The 26594-nt window shown below is 35.8% G+C and overlaps 1 long non-coding RNA gene across 1 annotated transcript in view; it reads right to left on the reverse strand.

Annotated features, from left to right (window-relative positions):
• Positions 1-22013, reverse strand: part of LOC112715446 (uncharacterized) — a 177343-nt gene extending 155330 nt beyond the window's left edge. The window contains exon 1 of the long non-coding RNA XR_011866533.1: positions 21920-22013. This is a non-coding gene — a long non-coding RNA (uncharacterized lncRNA). The remainder of the gene's footprint in view (positions 1-21919) is intronic.
• Positions 22014-26594: the final 4581 nt, after the last annotated feature.

Below are 26594 nucleotides of genomic sequence, written 5' to 3' on the forward strand. Positions count from 1 at the left end.
ATGCATTGCCTACTGAACTGTACAAAAGCTCATGATATTTGGGTGAGACTAGACCCATCAATTCTGAATCTTGGTGGGTATTTGTTCTCGTGGATGAGGGCGGATGTTTTGGGGCGAAAATCCTTTCTCCTCCCTGATTTTATGGTGGATTTGGAGGCTTCTTAACCAAGAAATTTTCAATTCAGATGAAGAGTGATTGCAAGCAAAGGTCGTAACTTTAGCTCAAAGATGGAAGCATGAATTGAAGTATTCTTACACTCTGACGAGTCAACTATTTCAGATCAACAAGGTTAGGCTGGATCATCCTTTGCCGAGACTAATGAAACTGAGTTGTGATGCCAGCAATTTCGAAAATGTTCAGGTAGCAGATTTTGGATGTGTGATTAGGAGTCATGATGAGCTTGGGTGAAGGGTTGTTCGGGTATTCTCCTAATGTGGAATATTAAAAGAGCAGAAATCTTTGTTATTTGGAGAGACCTAGTTTTAGTTTAGGAGTGTAGTATAAAGGCAATTGTCTGCGAAACTGACTCAAGCATGCATTATAACAACTCGTAGAGAACCAAAATCAGAGATGAGGGATGATGCATATTTGGTGTTGTGCATTCAGAAATTGATTAATAGAGTAGGAGGTGCATTTCACCTTGGTAATGAAGCAAATGTCATGACCGATTTGATGGTCAAGCAGGATGCTTGGAGCTTGAATGAATATATAGAATGGCCGGAATCTCTCAACAACATTACAGATGCTCTTCTTAAGGATTCTGATGTAGTTTTAGTTTTAAGAGTATCTCTGTATCTTTTTTTTTTTTACTTTTGTCTTTCTTTCTTTTATTTTTCAATCATAACAAAAAAAATTATATAATCAATGAAGATTATATACTACTAACGAAAACAACTAAATAAAATTGTGTAATAAACAACGACAACTCCTAGAGCAATTATAATAAATTTGTGAAATAATTATTGACAAACGTAAAATCGTGAACTTCATATGTTCTATTAAAGTCTTTTTTAAAATACTAATTTAACATATTTAACATATTATAACACTCTAAAAGCATATTTAATAATTTTTTGTTGTCCTTCTTAATGCTGAATAGATAACTTTTTAAAATTATTTTTAAAAATTTGATTTTTTTTATTTAAAAGCTAACTTTTCTTTTTTTCTTTTAAAAACCAATTTTATACAAAATCAATTTTAACTTTATATGTATAGCATATTTTACAAAATTTGCTATCATCTGTTAGAAAATAAGAAAGGCAGTATAGTATGAGATTACCTCTAAATTCTTGTGTGGGACATAGCAATTTTGACTACTGTGCAGATTTTGCATCTGCAATCAGTTTGATTAGGTTCTTATTTCCTCTCACTCGGGATTCATCAAGTGGGGTATTTTCCCATCTGTTAATATAATGAAAACGAACAAAGTAACATTAGCACACTGAATAGTCTTGGTGCACGAAATTGTGATATCTAATAATGGCATTCAACTTGGTATGCGCGTTTATAACTCAGCACTTTCTTAACAATTTTGCACAACTAACCAGCAAGTGCACTGGGTCGTTCAAGTAATAAACCTTACGTGAGTAAGGGTCGATCCCACGGAGATTGTTGATATGAAGCAAGCTATGGTCATCTTGTAAATCTCAGTCAGGCGGATAATAAATGTTTATGGAGTTTTCGAATAATAATAATAAATAAACATGAAAATAAAGATAGAAGTACTTATGTAGATTATCGATGGGAATTTCAGATAGGCGTATGAAGATGCTGTGCTCCTTCTGAATCTCTGCTTTCCTACTGCCTTCATCCAATCCTTCTTACTCCTTTCCATGGCAAGCTGTATGTAGGGCATCACCGTTGTCAATGGCTACATCCCATCCTCTCAGTGAAAAAGATCCAAATGCTCTGTCACGGCACGGCTAATCATCTGTCGGTTCTCGATCATGTCGGAATAGAATCCCTTGATTCTTTTGCGATCACGCCCAACAATCGCGAGTTTGAAGCTCGTCACAGTCATTCAATCCCGGAATCCTACTTGGAATACCACACACAAGGTTTAGACTTTCCGGATTCTCATGAATGCCGCCATCAATTCTAGCTTATACCAGGAAGACTCTGATCTCACGGAATGGAAGGCTCAGTTATCAGGCGAGGGCAACCATGCGTCGTGCATCAGGAATCCAAGAGATACACACTCTAGCTTTCGCTTGTAGAACGGAAGTGGTTGTCAGGCACGCGTTTATAGGGACGGATGATGATGAGTGTCACGGATCATCACATCCATCAGGTTGAAGTACGAGTAGTATCTTAGAACAGAAATAAGATTGAATTTGAATAAAAGATAGTAGTAATTGCATTAAAACTCGAGGTACAGTAGAGCTCCACACCCTTAATCTATGGTGTGTAGAAACTCCACCGTTGAAAATACATAAGTGATGAAGGTTCAGGCATGGCCGAATGGCCAGTCCCCAAAACGTGATCAATAGTCTCCTAAGATGAATAATGGAATAAAACCGAGACCAAAGATGAATAATGGAATAAAGCCGAGTTGTAACGTGTTTCTGGCGTTCAACTCTGGTTCATGACGTGTTTCTGGCGTTTAACTCCAGAATGCAACATGGAACTGGTGTTGAGCGCCAGTTTACGTCGTCTAATCTCAAATAAAGTATGGAATATTATATATTGCTGGAAAGCTCTAAATGTCTACTTAGACCTTGGATCACAACTTTAACCACTCAGTCTCAAGCTTTTCACTTGGACCTGGATGCCACAAGCACATGGTTAGGGACAGCTTGATTTAGCCGCTTAGGCCTGGATTTTATTTCCTTGGGCCCTCCTATCCATTGATGCTCAAAGTCTTGGATCTTTTTTACCCTTGCCTTTTGGTTTTAAGGGCTATTGGCTTTTTCTGCTTGCTTTTTCTTTTTCTTCTTTTTTTTCGCCATTTTTTTCCGCAAGCTTTTGCTTTTTCACTGCTTTTTCTTGCTTCAAGAATCAATTTTCATGATTTTTCAGATTGTCAATAACATTCTCTTTGTTCATAATTCTTTCAAGAGCCAACAATTTTAACATTCATAAACAACAAGATCAAAATTATGCACTGTTCAAGCATTCATTCAGAAAACAAAAAGTATTGTCATCACATCAATATAATTAAACTAAATTCAAGGATAATTTTGAAATTCATGTACTTCTTGTTCTTTTGAATTAGAAACATTTTTCATTTAAGAGAGGTGAAGGATTTATGGAATTATTTATAGCCTTAAGACATAGTTACTCAATACTAATAATCATGAGGTAGAGACACAAAACATAAACACACATATAGCATAAAAACCGAAAAAAAATAGAAAAAATAAGAACAAGGAATGAGTCAACCTTAGTGATGGTGGCGCTTTCTTCTTGAAGAACCAATGATGTCCTTGAGTTCTTCTATGTCTCTTCCTTGCCTTTGTTGCTCCTCCCTCATTGCTCTTTGATCTTTTCTAATTTCATGGAGAATGATGGAGTGCTCTTGATGTTTCACCCTTAATTGATCCATATTGTAACTCAAATCTTCTAGAGAAGTGTTGAGTTGTTCCCAATAGTTGTTGGGAGGAAAGTGCATCCCTTGAGGCATCTCTAGGATTTCTTGGTGATGAGCTTCCTCATGCGTCTCTTGGGATCCATGAGTGAGCTCTCTTGTTTGTTCCATCCTCTTCTTAGTGATGGGCTTATCCTCCTCAATGGGGATGTCTCCTTCTATGATAACTCCAGCTGAGTAACATAGATGGCAAATAAGATGAGGAAAAGCTAGCCTTGCCATGGTGGAGGACTTTTCGGCTATTTTGTAGAATTCAAGGGAGATGACTTCATGAACTTCTACTTCCTCTCCATTCATGATGCTATGAATCATGATGGCCCGATCCACAGTAACTTCGGATCGGTTGCTAGTGGATGGAGCGTTGGATGAACTCCAACCATCCTCTAGCCACAGGCTTGAGGTCCAGTCTTCTTAATTGAACCGGCTTGCCTTTGGAGTCTCTTTTCCATTGAGCTCCTTCAACACGTATGTCCATAAGGACTTGGTCCAACCTTTGATCAAAGTTGATCCTTCTTGTGGGGGGGCGTGCATCTCCTTGCATCATGGGCAAGTTGAATGCTAACCTCACATTTTTCGGACTAAAATCTAAGTATTTTCCCCGAACCATTGTAAGATAGTTCTTTGGATTCGGGTTCATACTTTGATCATGGTTCCTAGTGATCCATGCATTGGCATAGAACTCTTGAACCATTAAGATTCTGACTTGTTGAATGGAGTTGGTCAGAACTTCCCAACTTCTTCTTTGGATCTCATGTCGGATCTCCGGATACTCATTTTTCTTGAGCTTGAAAGGGACCTCAGGGATTACCTTCTTCTTGGCCACAACATCATAGAAGTGGTCTTGATGGGCTTTGGAGATGAATCTCTCTATCTCCCATGACTCGGAGGTGGAAGCTTTTGTCTTCCCTTTCCCTTTTCTAGAGGTTTCTCCGGTCTTAGGTGGTGGTTATGGAAAAACAAAAAGCTATGCTTTTACCACACCAAACTTAGAATATTGCTCGTCCTCGAGCAAAAGAAGAAAGAAAAGAAGAAGAGGAAGATAAAATATAGAGGAGAGTGGGGGGAAGGTGTATTCAGCCAAGGTGTAGAAGAGGGGGTTGTGTTGTGTGAAAATGAAGAAGGATGAAGGGGTTTATATAGTGAGGGGAGAGGGAGTAGGTTCGGCTATTTAGGGTGGGTTTGGGTAGGAAAGAAATTTTGAATTTTGAAGGTAGGTGGGGTTTATGGGAAAGAGTGAATGGATGTGAGTGGTGAAGGAGGTAATTGGAAAGAGAGATTGAGGTGATTGGTGAAGGGTTTTTTTGGGAAAGAGTGTTTATGGGGAAAAGAGGATGTAGGTGGGGATCCTGTGGGGTCAACAGATCCTGAGGTATCAAGGATTTACATCCCTGCACCAATTAGGCATGTAAAACGCCTTTGCATACAATTCTGGCATTTAAACGCCGAAGTGATGCTTATTTTGGGCGTTCAACGCCCAATTGCAGCATGTTTCTGGCGTTGAATGCCAGTTCCATGCTTGTTTCTGGCGTTCAACGCCAGATCCATGCTCTGTTCTGGCGTTGAACGCCAGCCAGATGCTCCTTACTGGCGTTTGAACGCCAGTAAGTCCTTCCTCCAGGGTGTGATTTTTCTTCTGCTGTTTTTGATTCTGTTTTTAATTTTAGTATTTTTTCGTGACTCCACATGATCATGAACCTAATAAAACATTAAAGAACAATAAAAGAAAAATAAAATTAGATAAATAAAAATTGGGTTGCCTCCCAATAAGCGCTTCTTTAATGTCAATAGCTTGACAGTGGGCTCTCATGGAGCCACACAGGTGATCAGGTCAATGTTGTAGACTCCCAACACCAAACTTAGAGTTTGGATGTGGGGATTCAACACCAAACTTAGTGTTTGGCTATGGCCTCCCAACACCAAACTTAGAGGTTGATGGTGGGGGCTTTGTTTGACTCTGTACTGAGAGAAGCTTTTCATGCTTCCTCTCCATGTATACAGAAGAACATCCTTGAGTCTTAAACACAAGGTAGTCCCCATTCAATTGAAGGACTAATTCTCCTCTGTTAACATCTATCATAGCTCCTGCTATGGCTAGGAAGGGTCTTCCAAGGATGATGCATTCATCCTCCTGCTTCCTAGTGTATAAGATTATGAAATCAGCAGGGATGTAAAGGCCTTCAACCTTTACCAACACGTCCTCTACCAATCCATAAGCTTGTCTTACTGACTTATCTGCCATTTGTAATGAGAATATGGCAGGCTGTACCTCAATGATTCCCAGCTTCTCCATTACAGAGAGTGGTATAAGATTTATGCCTGACCCTAGGTCACACAAAGCCTTCTCAAAGGTCATGGTGCCTATGGTACAGGGTATTAAGAATTTGCCAGGATTTTGTCTCTTTTGAGGTAAAGTTTGCTGAACCCATGTATCTAGTTCACTAATGAGCAAGGGAGGTTTATCTTCCCAAGTCTTATTACCAAACAATTTGGCATTCAGCTTCATGATGGCTCCTAGATATTGAGCAACTTGCTCTCCAGTTATATCTTCATCCTCTTCAGAGGAAGAATAGTCATCAGAGCTCATGAATGGTAGAAGGAGGTTTAATGGGATCTTTATGGTCTCTATATGACCTTCAGATCCCTTTGGGTCCTCAGTAAGGAGATCCTTCTTGCTTCAGAGACGTCCCATGAGGTCTTCCTCATTGGGATTCACGTCCTCTCCTTCCTCCCTAGGTTCGGCCATATTGATTATATCAATGGCCTTGCACTCTCTTTTTGGATTTTCTTCAGTATTGCTTGGGAGAGTACTAGGAGGAGTTTCAGTGCTTTCTTACTCAGCTGGCCCACTTGTGCCTCCAAATTTCTAATGGAGGACCTTGTTTCACTCATGAAGCTTAAAGTGGCCTTAGACAAATCAGAGACTATATTTGCTAAATTAGAGGTGCTCTGCTCAAAATTCTCTGTCTGTTGCTGAGAAGATGATGGAAAAGGCTTGCCATTGCTAAACCTGTTTCTTCCACCATTATTAAAGCCTTGTTGAGGCTTTTGTTGATCCTTCCATGAGAAATTTGGATGATTTCTCCATGAAGAATTATAAGTGTTTCCATAAGGTTCACCCATGTAATTTACCTCTACCATTGCAGGGTTTTCAGGATCATAAGCTTCTTCTTCAGAAGATGCTGATAAACCCCATTTGTAGGGTTTATCTTGTGCTTGATTTAGGGGATTTTATAACCTTTTACCCACATTTATTCGTTGAAATAGCATGGTTTTATAACTTCTCCTTTAATTGTGCTTAAGAGTGAAAACATGCTTCTTAGGACTTAAAATAGCTAAATCTAATTCTCCTTGATTCCATTAGATGTCTTGATATGTTTGCTAAGTGATTTCAAATTTAGGAGGCAAGGATTGGACCAAGAGAATGAAGGAAAAGCATGTAAAAATGGAGAACTCATGAAGAAATGTAGGAATCGCAAAAGCTGTCAAGCCGACCTCTTCGCACTTAATCGATCATAACTTGAGCTACAGAGGTCCAAATGATGCGGTTCTAGTTGGGTTGGAAAGCTAACATCCGGGGCTTCGAAACGATATAAGATTTGCCATAGTTGCTATACGTATAAGGATGCGTACGCGCACTATATGCGTACACGCCGTTGGTGCACGTGATTCACTTCATGCAAACTCATGGCTAGCGAATTTACAAGCCTTGTGGGCCCAATCCAACTCGTTTCTGATGCTATTTAAGCCAAGGATTGAAGGGGGAATCAACATACTTCACAACATTTAGAAGTTAGTTACCATTAGTTTAGTTTTAGCTTAGTTTAGTAGTTAGAAGTAGTTTCTAGAGAGAGAAGCTCTCACTTCTCTCTAGGATTAGGATTAAGATTAGGTTTATTTCTTAGATCTAGATTTTAATTCATCTTCTTCTACTTCTATCCTCTTAATTCCTTGTTGTTACATTCATCTTCCTCTATTCTTTTGTTGTAATTTTCTTTATGTTGTTCTTTTATTTTGTTGTAGATCTACTTTTGTTCCTTCCTTTCTCTTTCAATTCAATCAAGGTAATTCATAATAATTGTGTTCCTTTTGATTTGTTGTTATTAATTCTTTGCAATAATTGTTGTTAGATCTTGTTCTTGTTGTTGATTTACTATGCTTTCCTTTTATGCCTTCCAAGTGTTTGATGAAATGCTTGATTGGATTTTAGTGTAGGTTTTGTTCCTCTTGGCCTAGGTAGAGTGATTAATGACTCTTGAGTTATCTAATTCCTTTGTTGATTGATAATTAGAAGTTGCTAATTGATTTGAATGCCTCTAAAGCTAGTCTTTCCCTTAGGAGTTGATTAGGACTTGAGGAATCAAATTGATTCATCCACTTGACTTTCCTCCATGGTTAGAGGTTAACTAAGTGGGAGTAATGGACAATTTGTTATCACAATTGAGGAGGATAACTAGGATAGGACTTCTAGTACTCATATCTTGCCAAGAGCTTTGTTAGTTGTTAGTTTATTTCCTTGCCATTTATATTTCTTGTATAAAATCTTAAAAACCCCAAAATAACTCACAACCAATAACAAGACACTTTATTACAATTCCTAGGGAGAACGACCCGAGGTTTGAATACTTCGGTTTATAAATTTTAGGGGTTTGTTTTAGTGACAAACAACTTTTTGCATGAAAGGATTAGTGATTGGTTTAGAAACTATACTTGCAACGAGAATTTATTTGTGAAATTTTAAACCGTCAAAAATCTAATCATCAAAATGGTGCCGTTGCCGGGGAATTGCCATGGTGTTGTGTTATTGGTTATTGTATATATGTGAATATTGTGAATATATTTGCTTTTTTCTTCTTTGTTAGTTTTTAGTTTGTTCTCTTTATTTGTTCCAATTTTTTTTTGCCCTCTCTTACTATCATGAATTCTCACTTTGGCTATGAGTGTGATTACAACTATGTTGTAGGTGATGCGAACTTCAATGAGAATGTGTATCAAGGATGGGACACTCAAAGGTGGGAGGAACCATATGCATATGATCAATCTTCATGGCAACAACCTCCACCAATGCACTATGAAGAAGAGCCATTCTATGATGCATATCAATCCAATGGCTATGGTGAATCTCCTTGTGACTTTCAAGAACCACCACCATATGCCTATGAACCATATCCTCAACATAACTCTCAACCATACTCACAAGCCCCTTCTTACCAACCACCTTCATATGACCCTAATCCATATCCATCCTACCAACAACCATATGAGCCATATGAACCACATATAGAGCCACCATATTTCCAACATCAACATTTTCAAGAGCCACCTCCTCCACATTATTACCAAGATGAACCACCCCCAATATATGAAAATTTTCAACCACATGATGAATTCTACCTTCCACCATAACCTCACATGGAAGAATACTTATGTCCATCGATCCAAGAGCCATATGATCCCTATCATGATATCCAAGAGGAACAAGAGTCAAGGGATCACCTTAAGGAAGCATTGGATCAATTTCAAGCAACCATGGAGTGTGTTGTGCAACAAGTGGAAAGAGTGGAAAATATTGAACCACCACAACTCTACCAAGAAGAACCACCTTCCTACTATGAACCCTCCCCCCAATTTGATGAACCCTTCCACCCACCCCAATCTCTAATGGATGAAACCCTTGGTGTTCTTGTTCAAGGGCAAGAAGAGATGAAAAGGGATGTGCAAAATTTCATGGCCGCCTTGGATACGGTAACAAATCAATTAGCCTCCCAATGCTTGAACACTCAAGGAACTCCCATGGCTACATGTGGAGAATCGAATGAAGAACATAGCATGAAGGAGAGATTGGAAACTCCGGTGGGAAATGAAGGAAGTTGCTTTGTATTGGAACAATTGGAGGAAGCTTTAATTGTTGAAGACAAGGAAGAAGTGGTAGAAGACTTAGGAGATGCGGAGCCTCCATGGGAACATAGAGTTGAAGAAAACCCCTCCAAGATGATTGAAATTGATGCTAGGGAGGAAAGTGCACACCTTCCAAGGCATATTCCATATGAAGACTTGGATGGGATAGAGAAAGAATTGAGTTCCCTTGGTGATGAAGATCAAGCATCAAGTCTTAGTGGTGAAGAATCCTTTGAGCATGAAGAACCTTCTCCGGTTGGATTTGAAAGCGTTGAGGAGGTAAATTTTTCTCACCCTCCCTATTATGATTTGAGTAAGGGAAAAGGTTTTGATAAAATTGTTGAACAAAGGATTGAGATTAAGAGATATTGTGAAGAGGTGGAAGTCCCTAGAAATAGAAAAATGAGGGTTGGTTATGCTTTGTCAAGATCTTTGAAAGCATCTTTGCCTAGGTTGCCATCTACACCTTCATTTGAGTGGGTAAAATTCATTTCTATTAGCTTTATTATCCCACTTGAATATGGTTTGCTTGAAACGGATGGCCAACTTAGGGAAGTTTGTGGGATGAAGCGTAAGCGGAAAAGGTTTTGTGGTGGGCGTTGCAAATCAAGGCTCATTATGGTTGATGCATCAAAGATGAGATATAAAGGTTGGAGTAGTGCTCAAATAGATGGGTCTAGGAGGATTGTTGGCCACTATATAGAGAATTCACCTTACTTACCACCCGTTTGGACTAATAATGATGATCAACCTCAAGACGGGTGTGAAAACAAAGTGTGGGATCCCGGATTACAAGAAGAGGATCAATTTTGGGAGCCCCAAGCTTGTGAAGAACTCCATCAAGACTTGACTCAATCCATGAAGAATCTTGGGGCACAATGGAGAACCAAGCATTGGTGGGAGTTCCAAGATGAATACAAGCACAAGCCACCTTGATGAAGAGCTCTCCATAAGTCCAACTTAAGGACAATAAACAAAAGTGCTAGGTGGGAGACACCCTACCATGGTAAAATCCTTTCATTTTCTCTTTTGTACATATTGGTCGAACTAGTTTAATTTCATGTTTAGATTAGTTGGTTGAGTTTAATTAGTATTTTATCATGTTAAATAAGGTTTTAGGGTGTTTTGGTAGTTGCTTGGAGGTTTGGAATGCTTGGATTGGTGCAAAAACATAGAGAAAAATTTTGAAAAAAAAAATAGAGCACCATCCATGCGTACGCGCACTTCACGCGTACGCGTGCATCAAGCATTTTCGACCATCCATGCGCGCGCGCCATGCGTTCGTATGCGTGGACTGAGAAGTTTCACCTTCCATACATTTTCCAGAGAGTTGTACCTGCGCCGCGCCAACGTTGTGCCTCTGGCACAAACACCACTTGCGCGCACGCGCACATGACGCGTACGCGCCACTCTCGAAATAAACCATCTGCGCGCGCGGCATGCGCGCGTACGCGCGGATTTCCTTCCTTCACCACATTTCTTTTCTTCTCCTCCTTCCATTTCTTTCTTCCTCCTTTCTTCTTTCCCTCTCCCACCCTTCATCCAACACTTCCAAACACCATGGATAACCATTTATTTTAGTTAGTTAATTAGTTTGTTAGTTAGTTTGTTAGTTAGCTTTAGTTTAGTTTTCATCTTATTTTCTCAATTTTCATTATAAGTGTTGGATTATTGACTTTGTTTACTATACATTGCTGCCCCTTATTGCTTAAATGCTATTTTAGCATGAATGTTTTTTTTAGATAATCTTTGTTGGATTCTATGATTGAGGTTATATTTTGCTACTTGGTTTTGAGTTTTTCATGCTTACCTTTTAAGAATACCAAGTGATGAGAATTGCCTTCGAGCTTGTAACTCTTCTTGAATTACATGATTTGGCCACCATGTGGTTTGAGCCTTATTCTGTGATTAGGCAACCTCTTGATGGATGATGTTGAGCATTTACCTTAATGCATTGTATTTCATGATTATATCCATCCATATGTTTGACTTGAATGCTTTCATGCTTCTCTAATGCTTGTCTTACCTTACAAGCTTACTTAAAGCATCTTAAGTATACTAGAATGAGTAAAATGCATGCTTCTTTTGTGACATAGCTTTTTATGCTAATATGTGTTCTAAAAGGCGCCTAATTTAGAATTCACACACTTATTTGTCATTAATGTCACACTAATTCACTCACTCATTTCTAGTGATTTACCTCATTCCAACAATGTATGCTTCCTTGCTTTTATATCTTCTCATCTTATGGTGTTATATTTTTGTTTTTATGATGAATGCACCACAAGCAAACATGGAAGCAAGACTAAGAACACGCAGCAATCCGGAGAGTCGCCGTACCCCCTTTGCTCATCTTTGAGTGCACCGAGGACGGTGCAAACTTTTAAGTGTGGGGAGGTCGTCCGACCGGTCGGCGATTTTAGGTGACAAATTTCTAATTCCAACACTTTTGTATTTCATTCTAGGATTTTAGGATTTTTTTATTTGCATTTTCTTAGTTTTGCATATATATACAAAATAAGCTTAGTCAAAATAATGAAAATTTTCAAGGATTTCTATCTATAGGGCACCTCAATCGATTTGAGTGAAAACTTTTCATAAAACTTGCTTGAATTATATATCTTGTGGATCATGTTTTGAGCTAAGAACACAAGCTTGTGAGATTTAAGCCCAACGGTGTGGTTACATCTTATAACCACTTATTTTCCATTCTTGTGTGCATTATTCTCTTTCTATGATTGTAATCTTTGATTTGTTTGATTCTTTATGTCTATTATTTTGTGTATACATGCATTTATATGATTGAGGCCATCATTTCATTTAGCTTACTTACCCAAATATCCTACCTTGTATCTTCCATTGTTAGCCAATTTGCGCCTACGATTAACCCACTTGTTCTTAATTTAGCACATTACAAGCCTAAAGCGAAAAACAATACAAGTCCTTAATTTGGATCTTTGATTAGCTTAGGCTAGTGTGTGTGAGTATCATTCAAGTGTGGGAACCTTGGGACATTGGGTGAATAAAATGGTAGTTTTGTATTATTATTGAAAATATTGGGAATTGGGTACATACTCATGTATTGATCAAATGTAAAACCTTATGCATTGATGCTCTTGTATATAAAAAAATGAGAAAAATAAAAGAAAAAGAAAAAAAAACAATATGGAAAAGAAAAAAATATAGAAAAAGAAAGAAAAAGAAGAAAAAGAAAGAAATAAAAAGGGGACAAAATGCCCCAAAGCAAAGTGTAGCTCAATAAAATTAATGCATAAGTGTTGTGAAATGAAAAGGGATGCATGAGTATGTGAAAAAGTGAAAAATGGGTAGTTAGGTTAGAACTTAATTGTATAGGATGTCATAGGTTAGGTGAGAAGTTTAAGCTTATCAAAGATTCAAATTTCAAGCTCACTTAACCATATATGCATCCTACCTTGACCCTAGCCCCATTACAACATATGAAAAGACCTCATGATATATGTATGCATGCATGAAATATTTGTTGATTGTTAGAAGAAGAACAAATCTTGGAAAGCATGATTAGGGGAGAATTGAGAGAATCAACCCTAAAAACTTGAGTGAATAGAGCGCAAACACATCCGGTGAGGGTTTGATGCTCAATTACATGTTTCCACCTATGATCATCTCTTCTCATGCAAGTTTGTAAAAATATTTAATAACTCAATTCAATTGTGAATTAGACTTGCTAGTCCTTTAGCCCTTGTGTATATATGTATTCTTGGGAATTGATTTATTTTGACCAAGCAATTGCATTCATTTAGATAGTTGCATATAGGTAGAATGCATTTAGTTAGTTCCACTGAATAAACGCCATACCCTTACTTCATTCTTGGTTTAAGCATGAGGATATGCTTGGTTTAAGTGTGGGGAGGTTGATAAACCCCATTTGTAGGGTTTATCTTGTGCTTGATTTAGGATATTTTATAACCCTTTACCCACATTTATCCGTTGAAATAGCATGGTTTTATAACTTCTCCTTTAATTGTGCTTAAGAGTGAAAACATGCTTTTTAGGACTTAAAATAGCTAAATCTAATTCTCCTTGATTCCATTAGATGTCTTGATATGTTTGCTAAGTGATTTCAGATTTAGGAGGCAAGGATTGGACCAAGGGAATGAAGGAAGAGCATGTAAAAATGGAGAACTCATGAAGAAATGTAGGAATCGCAAAAGCTGTCAAGCCGACCTCTTCGCACTTAATCGATCATAACTTGAGCTACAGAGGTCCAAATGATGCGGTTCTAGTTGGGTTGGAAAGCTAACATCCGGGGCTTCAAAACGATATAAGATTTTCCATAGTTGCTATACGTATAAGGATGTGTACGCGCACTGTACGCGTACGTGCCGTTGGTGCACGTGATTCACTTCATGCAAACTCGTGGCTAGCGAATTTACAAGCCTTGTGGGCCCAATCCAACGCATTTCTGATGCTATTTAAGCCAAGGATTGAAGGGGGAATCAACATACTTCACAACATTTAGATGTTAGTTACCATTAGTTTAGTTTTAGCTTAGTTTAGTAGTTAGAAGTAGTTTCTAGAGAGAGAAACTCTCACTTCTCTCTAGGATTAGGATTAAGATTAGGTTTATTTCTTAGATCTAGATTTTAATTCATCTTCTTCTACTTCTATCCTCTTAATTCCTTGTTGTTACATTCATCTTTCTCTATTCTTTTGTTATAATTTTCTTTATGTTGTTCTTGTATTTTGTTGTAGATCTACTTTTGTTCCTTCCTTTCTCTTTCAATTCAATCAAGGTAATTTATAATAATTGTGTTCCTTTTGATTTGTTGTTATTAATTCTTTGCAATAATTGTTGTTAGATCTTGTTCTTGTTGTTGATTTACTATGCTTTCCTTTTATGCCTTCCAAGTGTTTGATGAAATGCTTGGTTGGATTTTAGTGTAGGTTTTGTTCCTCTTGGCCTAGGTAGAGTGATTAGTGACTCTTGAGTTATCTAATTCCTTTGTTGATTGATAATTAGAAGTTGCTAATTGATTTGAATGCCTCTAAAGCTAGTCTTTCCTTTAGGAGTTGATTAGGACTTGAGGAATCAAATTGATTCATCCACTTGACTTTCCTCCATGGTTAGAGGTTAACTAAGTGAGAGTAATGGACAATTTGTTATCACAATTGAGGAGGATAACTAGGATAGGACTTCTAGTACTCATATCTTGCCAAGAGCTTTGTTAGTTGTTAGTTTATTTCTTTGCCATTTATATTTCTTGTATAAAATCTTAAAAACCCCAAAATAACTCACAACCAATAGCAAGACACTTTATTACAATTCCTAGGGAGAACGACCCGAGGTTTGAATACTTCGGTTTATAAATTTTAGGGGTTTGTTTTAGTGACAAACAACTTTTTGCATGAAAGGATTAGTGATTGGTTTAGAAACTATACTTGCAACGAGAATTCATTTGTGAAATTCTAAACCGTCAAAAATCCAATCATCAGATGCGTCTTTAGTACTGTTGGATGCATTTTGCCATCCATTCAGACTTTGAGAAATCATGTTGATTTGCTGAGTCAGCATTTTGTTCTAAGCCAATATGGCATTCAGAGTATCAATTTCAAGAACTCCCTTCCTCTGAGGCGTCCCATTGTTCACGGAATTCCTCTCAGAAGTGTACATGAATTGGTTATTTGCAACCATTTTAATAAGTTCCTAAGCTTCTGCGGGCGTTTTCTTTAGGTGAATGGATCCACCTGCAGAGTGGTCCAGTGACATCTTAGAGAACTCAGAGAGACCATAATAGAATATATCTATCATGGTCCATTCTGAAAACATGTCAGAAGGACACCTTTTGGTCATCTAGTTGTATCTTTTCCAAGCTTCATAGAGGGATTCACCATCTTTTTACTTGAAGGTCTGAACATCCACTCTAAGCTTGCTCAGCTTTTGAGGAAGAAAGAATTTAACCAAGAAGGCCGTGACCAGCTTATCCCAAGAGTCCAGGCTATCCTTAGGTTGTGAGTCCAACCATGTTCTAGCTCTGTCCTTTACAGCAAAAGGGAAAAGCATGAGCCTATAGACTTTAGGATCTACTCCATTAGTCTTAACAGTCTCATAGATCTGCAAGAACTCAGTTAAAAACTGGTAGGAATCTTCTGATGAAAGTCCATGAAACTTGCAATTTTGTTGCATTAGAGCAACTAGTTGAGGTTTCAGCTCAAAATTGTTTGCTCCAATGGCAGGAATTGAGATGCTTCTTCCATCAAACTTGGAAGAAGGTGTAGTATAATCACCAAGCATCCTTCTTGAATTATTGTTGTTGGGTTCGGCTGCCATCTCCTTTTCTTGTTCGAAAATTTCAGTAAGGTTGTCTCTGGATTGTTGTAATTTGGCTTCTCTTAGTTTCCTCTTCAGAGTCCTTTCAGGTTTCGGATCAGCTTCAACAAGAATGTCTTTTTCCTTGTTCCTGCTCATATGAGAAAGAAGAGAACAGAAAAAGAAGAGGAATCCTCTATGTCACAGTATAGAGATTCCTTTATGTTAGTAGAAGAAGAAAGGGAATAAGAGTGAAGAAGAATGAATAATCCAAATACAAGGGTGAGGATATGAGCAGTGATTTGAGATGAAGAGAAGTGTTAGTAAGTGAATAAATAAATAGAATAAGATGAGAGACAGAAGTTTTCGAAATTAATTTTTGAAAAGGAGTTAATGATTTTCGAAAATTAAGGGGGAAATAAAATTAAAATTAAAATTTAAAACAATTAATTAATTAAAAAGAATTTTTTTAAAAAAAGAGGGAGGTATTTTCGAAAATTAGAGAGAGAAAGGTTGTTAGGTGGTTTTGAAAAAGATAAGAAACAATCAAAAAGTCAAATAGTTAGTTGAAAAATTTGAAAATCAATTTTGAAAAGATAAGAAGATAAGAAGTTAGAAAAGATATTTTAAAATCAAATTATTGAAAAAGATAAAATTTTGAAAAAAGATATGATATAAAAGATATGTTAAGAAGATATAATTAAAAAGATTTAAATTTTTTTTAAAATTAAACTTGATTACTTGACTAACAAGAAACTAAAAGATAAGATTCTAGGATTTAAAGATTGAACCTTTCTTAACAAGAAAGTAACAAACTTCAAATTTTTGAATCAATCATATTATTTGTTAGTATAATTTTCGAAAATCAAGATAAAATTAGGAAAAAAATTTTTGAAAAATATATTTAAAAAGAAATTTTCGAAAATTAGTAAGGAAAATGAAAAAGATTTGTTTTTTGAAAAAGTTTTGAAAAGATAAGATTTTTAAAATTGAAAATTTGACTTAACTTATAAGAAATAACTAATTTTAAAAATTTTTTGACTAAGTCAACTCAAATTTTCAAAATTTTGAGAGAAAAAAAGGAAAATATATATTTTTTATTTTTAATTTTTTAATGATGAGAGAGAAAAACACAATTATGACCCAAAACATGAAAATTTTGGATCAAGACACATGATGCATGCAAGAACACTATGAATGTCAAGATGAACACCAAGAACACTTTAAAGATCATGATGAACATCAAGAACATATTTTTGAAAAATTTTTGATGCAAAGAAAACATGCAAGACACCAAACTTAGGAATCTTTAATGCTTAGACACTATGAATGCAAAAATGCACATGAAAAATATCATACAACACAAAACAAGAAAATTTAAAGATGAAACAAGAAGACTTACCAAGAACAACTTGAAGATCATGAAGAACACTATGAATGCATGAATTTTCAAAAAATGCATAAATTTTTAAAAACATGCAATTGACACCAAACTTAAAAGTTGACTCAAGAATCAAACAAGAAACACAAAATATTTTTGATTTTTTTTTATTTTATTTTTTTTTTGTATTTTATTTTATATTTTTTGAAAAACATATAGGAAAAAGGGAGTAATGAATCCAAAGTCCTCAATCAGAATCCCAGGAATTAGACATGGCTTAATAGCCAGCCAAGCTAAAACATGTTATATGAAACTCTAGAATTCATTCTTGAAAACTCTGAAAATTTTTGAAAACAGGTGATAAATTTTTGAAAAATTTTTGAAAATTTTTTTGAAAATAAAACAAAAAGAAAATTACCTGATCTGAGCAACAAGATGAACCGTCAGTTGTCCAAACTCGAACAATCCCCGGCAACGGTGCCAAAAACTTGGTGCACAAAATTGTGATCTCTAATAATGGCATTCAACTTGGTATGCGCGTTTATAACTCAGCACTTAACAACTTCGCACAACTAACCAGCAAGTGCACTGGGTCGTCCAAGTAATAAACCTTACGTGAGTAAGGGTCGATCCCACGGAGATTGTTGGTATGAAGTAAGCTATGGTCATCTTGTAAATCTCAGTCAGGCGGATAATAAATGGTTATGGAGTTTTCGAATAATAATAATAAATAAACATGAAAATAAAGATAGAAGTACTTATGTAGATTATCGATGGGAATTTCAGATAGGCGTATGAAGATGCTGTGCTCCTTCTGAATCTCTGCTTTCCTACTGCCTTCATCCAATCCTTCTTACTCCTTTCCATGGAAAGCTGTATGTAGGGCATCACCGTTGTCAATGGCTACATCCCATCCTCTCAGTGAAAAAGGTCCAAATGCTCTGTCACGGCACGGCTAATCATCTGTCGGTTCTCAATCATGTCGGAATAGAATCCCTTGATTCTTTTGCGTTTGTCATCACGCCCAACAATCGCGAGTTTGAAGCTCGTCACAGTCATTCAATCCCGGAATCCTACTTGGAATACCACAGACAAGGTTTAGACTTTCCGGATTCTCATGAATGCCGCCATCAATTCTAGCTTATACCACGAAGACTCTGATCTCATGGAATGGAAGGCTCGGTTGTCAGGCGAGGGCAACCATGCGTCGTGCATCAGGAATCCAAGAGATACACACTCTAGCTTTCGCTTGTAGAACGGAAGTGGTTGTCAGGCACGCGTTCATAGGGACGGATGATGATAAGTGTTACGGATCATCACATCCATCAGATTGAAGTACGAGTAGTATCTTAGAACAGAAATAAGATTGAATTTGAATAAAAGGTAGTAGTAATTGCATTAAAACTCGAGGTACAGCAGAGCTCCACACCCTTAATCTATGGTGTGTAGAAACTCCACCGTTGAAAATACATAAGTGATGAAGGTTCAGGCATGGCCGAATGGCCAGTCCCCAAAACGTGATCAATAGTCTCCTAAGATGAATAATGGAATAAGACCGAGACCAAAGATGTAACGTGGTCAAAAGACGTCTAATACAATAGTAAAATGTCCTATTTATACTAGACTAGCTACTAGGGTTTACAGAAGTAAGTAATTGATGCAGAAATCCACTTCCGGGGCCCACTTGGTGTGTGCTTGGGTTGAGCTCGAGCTTTATACGTGCAGAGGCTTCTTTTGGAGTTGAACGCCGAGTTGTAACGTGTTTCTGGTGTTCAACTCTGGTTCATGACGTGTTTCTGGCGTTTAACTCCAGAATGCAACATGGAACTGGCGTTGAGCACCAGTTTACATCATCTAATCTCGAATAAAGTATGAAATATTATATATTTCTGGAAAGCTCTGGATGTCTACTTTCCAACACCGTTGAGAGCACGCCATTTAGAGTTCTATAGCTCCAGAAAATTCATTTCAAGTGCAGGGAGGTCAGAATCCAACAGCATTAGCAGTCCTTTGTCAGCCTTTTATCAGAGTTGTGCTCAGGTCCCTCAATTTCAGCCAGAAAATACCTGAAATCACAAAAAAACACACAAACTCATAGTAAAGTCCAGAAAATGTGAATTTAGCATAAAAACTAATGAAAACATCCCTAAAAGTAGCTAGATCCTACTAAAAACTACCTAAAAACAATGCCAAAAAGCGTATAAATTATCCGCTCATCAAGTATCAAAATTATTACAACCCAAAATGCCTAATACACCGAGTTAAATAAGTATATTGGATCTTGTTTTTCAAAGTGAAAGCTATTCCAAAGAACATTGGATAAATTACCCATGTTAATCCCCATCAAATATAAAATTGGTAGTGCAATTAATTTGTACATGTCTTTAGTAAAAACACTAGCTCTAGCTTCTAATAGCAACTTTACCATGAAATATAAGCCTTCAACTGTAGCGACGTACAAAGGGCTTTGGTATTCAATGATCATAATCTTTCAAGTTGGAATCCATGCCATTAGAGAGTAGCCTTTTGAGATATTCTGATCTAATTCTCCCCTTTTAGTTAACCGATTAAAAGTTATTTTTTAAAGTTTTGTTCTATAAACCAAATTTCAAATAAATATGGTTATAATTTTTAAAATTGTTTTAAAAAATTAGTTATTCAAAATGTAGTTATGAAGTTTTAATCGGCTAATCACATTTTGAATTCAAAATGTACAACCCTACATTCAAGAGATATATCATAGTACGTAATGCATAGTTAATACTATTTATAGTATAATAAATCATTGCAGCACAACCTTTCAATGTATAAAACAATAATAAATGATCTAACACATCAATATTGTTGTTCAAACAAAAAAAATTAACATCATATCAAAAAATTAGACAATGCTACAACTCTTAGAATTATAGTTAGAATCCCACGACAACCATTCATATACATATCTTTTCATATTTTTTTAGATAATTTTTTTCATTGTTAATATATGCAATGACCTGACATTTTAGAGAATCGTATACTCACTTCCATTTGAAGTAGATATTGCAATTAGTTGACTTTAGTCTTCATAAGTATCATTCTCAAAAACCAAAATAATATTTTTGATAAACTTTTTTAAGTACTCTATTACAGTGCTTTTGATTATTCGCACATCATCATCAACAACAACATTAACTATTCCATATGCCAACATATGAATTGCTATTGTACATTTTCGCAGTGGAGTCGATCCTTTCTTGCACGTGGTATCCACACATTGTTAAAAATATGGATGAATATTGGACAATTTTTCTACAATACAAAGAAGTAATCGTCTTTTTATTTGAAACCTTCTTCTAAATATCTCTTCATGGAACACCTAATCATTGCAAATTAGTTATTGTAAGAAATTCATCTCCTCCTTCACGATCTTTATCTATCATACAGTTATTTCTGAAAAAGTAAGAACTTTCGCAAAAGTTATGCGTAACATCTAAAAAATTGCACTAAAGTGTACAAAAGTGTTCATTAGTCGAATTAGTTTGAAATTGAAGAAGAATAAAAACCGAATTAAATGGTTGGTTCATATTTAAAATTTTTTGTGAGTGGATCCAAATCAATCACAACTGGATATGCATGGGGCAGGTTGGATCAGTTTTGGTAATCGGATAATCCAAACCAATTATACTCAGTTGTATATATTACTAGCAGGAGGATCCGTGCAAACTGCACGAGATTACCATTTTATGAACATACCTGAAAACCGAATTATTCAATAATGATCTTCCCAAATCAAAATCATATTCAAGTTAAAACAGTATTAAAGGACTCATAATGAAAAGAAAATCTATTATTAGACAAACACAGTCATATTCAAACAAAAAAAGTATTAATTAAATAACTTCTTCTGTTGAATTAGATATCCAATCAATCAAACATAGCCATATTCAAAGATGACAATGTTCTAAAGAGAAATAAAGTAGATGATCAAGCTGAATAAAATTAGTTTAAAAAAGTTATGATCATATCAGAATTAAATGGTTAGAAAAATTCAAAACAATACAAATGTCAACCAATTAGAAAGTTTTTATTAGAAGAAAAGTTGAAAGAAACATCAAGTTGTAATATTGTTAAACATAAATTGTATCTAAACATAGTAATCTGTCAGATATAATATCATTATATCAATGCTAATTAGGATCTAACACATCATGATAATGATATAAAAAGAAAAGCATCTAATTGCAATAAGTATAAAGTTAACTGGGGGAATGATATAACCAAATAGCATATTAATTTGACTGTTCACATCTGATATCAAAAAGTACTTAACTTAACCAAGAAGTTCACATTCCATACATATTTTGAATTTTAGATAATGAAAAACCCAGGGTCCAAAATAGAATACATATCCCAAAATTAACAAAAGAAAGTATCAAAGCAGCTGAATAATTAGTTTCTACCACAGAAACCTGAACCAAATGATTTTTGTTCAAAACACTCCTAAATACACATAAATATCCAGGCCTAAGTTTATGCATCTTGAGAAAATCTTTCCATTTGGGTCGAATTTTGTACTCTCGATTCCTGCCCTTACTTTTTAAGACATGCATTGCAAATGTTTTAGTAATTTTTGAGCCCTTAATAGTAAATTTCCATTGTTCCGATTCACCACTCTTAAGCAATAATCTAGCAAACTCACAGCAAATATACTGTTAAAAAAAGGGTTAGAAACAGGTCATAAAAAAATTCACCAACAAGTATGAAACAATAGTTACACAAACTTACAAATCGATCAGCCTTCATATCATACTCCGTCAACCTATTGCTATGATGTTCAGCAACACATCTTTATATTTCAATTTTAATTGATAGGAAAAATATGAGCAAACTAAAAATTGTAACAGTGAAAGATGTAAGATAACCTTATACAGAATAGTGTGAGACAGAAATTGATTATTGAAATCAATACACTTAGAATGTAACAAACTTATCAATTAATTAAATGATATCAAGAGTGAGAAAATCAACAACATATGTAACAATAATCTAATATTAAATCAGAAAAAATTAACACACCCTCTTTTTTTTGTTATTGACATCTTCTTGACAGTAGTTCCATTAGAAGTGTTCTTCTGAATCCTTTGCACACCAGAACTTCAAGTGTAATAAAAAAATAAATACAGTAGTTAAAATATAAGACGCATAAAACTAAGAATAATTAATAATTTAAAAAAAAACTGTAAACTCTAACCTTTTTATATTCTCATGCATCTCATTATCTTTTATACCATATGAAACATCATCCAGTCCATCAAAGTAGTTCAATCCCAACTCATCTTGAATTAGTTTTAGTAAAGATATATCAACAATATCTTTAACATAGTGAAAGCATAAAAATCCATATAAATTGGTTTACTTCGCCTATCCACAAGAGCTACAAAAAATATGACACTTGTGACATGCATTAGACCGATTTTCACCACACTCTTGAACTTATAGAAAGCAAATAACTTGTCTACCTCACCGGAAGGTATCCAGATTTTGTTTCCTCGTTTTTTTAATTTAAGCTTGATATAGTTGTCACAAAGATCAATCAGGACAATTTCATGTTTCAGCTCGACCCCATATCTAACAACTACTATCTCTGGAAGCAAAACATCATCCTAAAAACAAAAAGAGACTTATCACATACATTTAATTTTTTACCATTAATTTTATTAATTCAGTTATATATAATTTATGTATTGATCACATGGCCCAAGATTAAAAAAAAACATAAATGATATATTAATCCAACATGTACCCGTCTTCTGCATGCACGAAAGATAACTATTTCTTCCTTATCATTTCGTCAACGCTCTCTTGTGCCAAAGAAACGCCTAAATTAACCAAAATCAGTATCTTTACAGCATACATAACAAGAAATCCTTAATAGAAAAGGAAAATAATATAATCTCAACCTTGTGCGATCACTTCTACGTGCAATAAAACTCATCGTAGGAAAATAATGCCCAAAAAACCTATTTCAGCTATCTGAAAAAAGGACAGACAAAAAAAAGGAAAAAAAAGGAGTATTGCATGAAAATATATTATCCTGCAGATTGGGGAAAACCAGGAGAACAGAAAAAAAAATAAAGATGCATAGGAACAAAACGAGTAACCAGGGATAAAATAATTGAGTGGTTTTTATCAACTCTTTACTCACTTATTCATACAATTCGCATGTTTTATATTTTCCTTCCTGATTTTGTGCTATGATTGAAAACATGCTTCTTTGATCTTATATTTGCTTATTATTAATTCTCTCTTATTACCATTAGATGCCTTGATATGTGTGTTAAGTATTTTCAGATATTATAAGGCAGGAATGGCTTGGAGGATGGAAAGGAAGCATGCAAAAGTGGAAGGAATACAAGAAGTTGAAGAAGTTGTTAAGCTGTCCAGCCTGACCTCTTCGCACTCAAATGGCTATAACTTTAGCTACAGAGGTCCAAACAATGCGGTTCTAGTTGCGTTGGAAAGTTAACGTCCGAGGCTTCGATTTGATATATAATATGCCATAGTTGCCCTGACTCTAGGTGACGCAAACGCGTGATTCACACGGACGCATCGCATCTGCGAACTTCAACCAGCGCGGCCGCGTGGGCGACGCCTCGGCGTCACTTGGCCGCGACTTGTACGGGCCAGAAAGCGCTGGAAGTGACTTCTGGGCTGTTTCTGACCCATTTTTCGGCCCAGAGAATACATATTAGAGGCTATAAAGTGGGAGAATGCATCCATTCATCACCATGCTTTTCATAATTCACTTTTCATGTTTTAGATGTAGTTTTTTGAGAGAGAGGTTCTCTCCTCTCTCTTAGGCTTTAGATAGGATTTTTAGAAATTAGGATTTAGGACTTCTCTTAGTTTTAGGAGTGACTCTCGATCCCATGTTTAATGTTCTTTTACTTTATATTTATCTCTTATTCTTAGATACTTTAATGCTTATATTAGTTATGTTGCCTATTTGGCTTATGCCACATTCATGATGATTTCCTTATTTAATGTTCCCTGAGGTATTTCAGTTTAATATTGCTTTCTTTTATTTATGCCATTCATTATTCCCAATCTGAAGACATTTTCATTCCAGTAGAATTAATTTACTTTTCCTTTTGGTCTTGGTTAAGAAATCAGTAACTCAGGAGTTATCTTAGCTCAAGATAATTGATAACTGTTATCTTTGCTAATTGAACTGAACTTCAATAATCCCAACCTTTTCTTAGGAAATAAATAGGATTCGAAGGTCAACTAATTAGTCCCTCGACTTTCCTTTGCTTTAGCAAAGGTTAAATAAGTGGAATTAAGATTCAACTTTCATTATTATTGATAAGAATAACTAAGTCTGGACTTCCAATTTCTCATACCTTGCCAAAGGGTTTGCTTTACAGTATTTATTTATTTTAATTGCCATTTAAATTATCTGCCATATTCATTCCTCACTCTCAACCCCAAAATACACTTTTTCATAACCAACAATAAGAACATACCTCCCTACAATTCCTTGAGAAGACGACCTGAGGTTTAATACTCGGTTATCAATTTTAAAGAGGTTTGTTACTTGTGACAACCAAAACATTTGTACGAAGGGATTTTTGTTGGCTTAGAATCTATATCTACAGTGCAACTATTTTTATAAAATTCTTTACTAGCAAAAATCCTAACGTCAGTCATATATAGAAACCCCCACAGTGAGTGGTTTTCACTATATCACACAGATTTGCAAAAAATAACACAATAAAAAAATTATTCATACTAAATACTATTCCAACCACTCAATTGATCCAAAACCTGATAAAAAGCAACTGGCTTTTCAATCCTCTATAACTTTCCAGAGCAATAGAAATGCTTGTCTGTATAAACATATCCAACAACTTCTTCCATGATTCACACACAAAACAATAATAATCAATCAACTATATAATAGAATTATCATCATCATAATCATATCTGTTGTAATTGTAAGTTCAAAACAGAATAGTTTAGCTAATAAATTGTTGCCTACAGAAGAAAAAATGAATATAGGAGGTTTCAACTTTCAAGCCTCAGATTTCAAGTTTTCCACTAACCCACTAATTTGTAAATCTTTTCAGGCATGTCAAATTAGTAAAACAGAGAAGAGGTTAGAAAAGTACTTTCCAGCAGGAGTAGTAATAGAAAAAATCCTTTAGCACAAAATTAACAAACACACAATTAACCACATATGACATCATCATATCACAATATCGATGAGGATAAACCACCCATGTGGTTACTCTGACATTTATATGAAAAACAACCCAGATTAATTGCAAAGATTAATTGTTATCTCATTACTGATAATTCATGTAACCATTGATCCAAAAGAAGCATATAGTTCAGCAGAGAGCCAAGACCTTACATCAACAAAGTCCTTACCACTGGTGAATGCTGATCAGTTAGTTTACTTCAAGTCGACACATGCTAGAGTCCCTTTGTATTTCAAATAGTACTTGCTAAATTTCACATTTTGAATCTAGGCTATATTTAGCATGAATTCTCATTTATTTCAACACAAGCCCACTTTGTAAATTATATGCAGTCGATTCATGCAACTCTGGAGTGTTTACATATCCTGGATACTCAACAGTGTTCAAATGCAATACGATACACTTAAGACTGCAAAGGGAATGTGTCCAAGAATTCAAAGATTAACTTATTATAGAAATAGAAAATGAGCAAAGTATAGAATTCAAAGATAAAATAAAACTAAATGGATTAGCAAGCCCGACAAGAAACAAAAATCATTCAGTTGAATTAGAATAAAACTGACAATGATTAGTCTTAATATAACTTATTTTTTTTAAATAAAAGAATTCAAACTCCGAAGCAATTATTGTTGTAAAAAATAAAATCCAGAAGCTAGAAGCACAAAACAGAGGGGAACCGGACCTGTGGAACCAAACTGACACCGGCGATGCTGAAGCAGAGATGCGCGACGTAAAGTCGAACGGCGACCGTGGAACAGATGATGCTTCCAGGGCTGAAATGATAATGATCGTGGAGTGCTGCAACAACCACGACTCTAATCTTCAAGACCGCAACCTCCATCGGAGACGGGAGTCGGTCAACGGCTGGAGGGAAGTCAAGGAGACGGTTCGCCGGCGTTGACAGGAAGCACGAGACCCAGCGAGGGTGAAGGGAAGAAGATAGATGCGCCGTTCTGTGGGTTGCTAGGGTTCCTAGGTTGGGAGGGGAGTATAATCTCGCAATACATAATGGAAAAATTGGGGGTGGGGGGGATTTAGTGCATCTAAACGCCTGTGTTTTGTAGTCGTGGTTATTGTAATATTTTTTATTAGTAAATGTTTAGAATAAAGTTTTCTGATACATGTTTCATTATTTTGTTATGGATCAGATGATAGAAATGTGTATTTGTTAACCCATCATCGGCACTGATGTAAAA

Source organism: Arachis hypogaea, chromosome 10 (assembly GCF_003086295.3).
Source record: "Arachis hypogaea cultivar Tifrunner chromosome 10, arahy.Tifrunner.gnm2.J5K5, whole genome shotgun sequence".
In the NCBI taxonomy this organism is placed as follows: domain Eukaryota; kingdom Viridiplantae; phylum Streptophyta; class Magnoliopsida; order Fabales; family Fabaceae; genus Arachis; species Arachis hypogaea.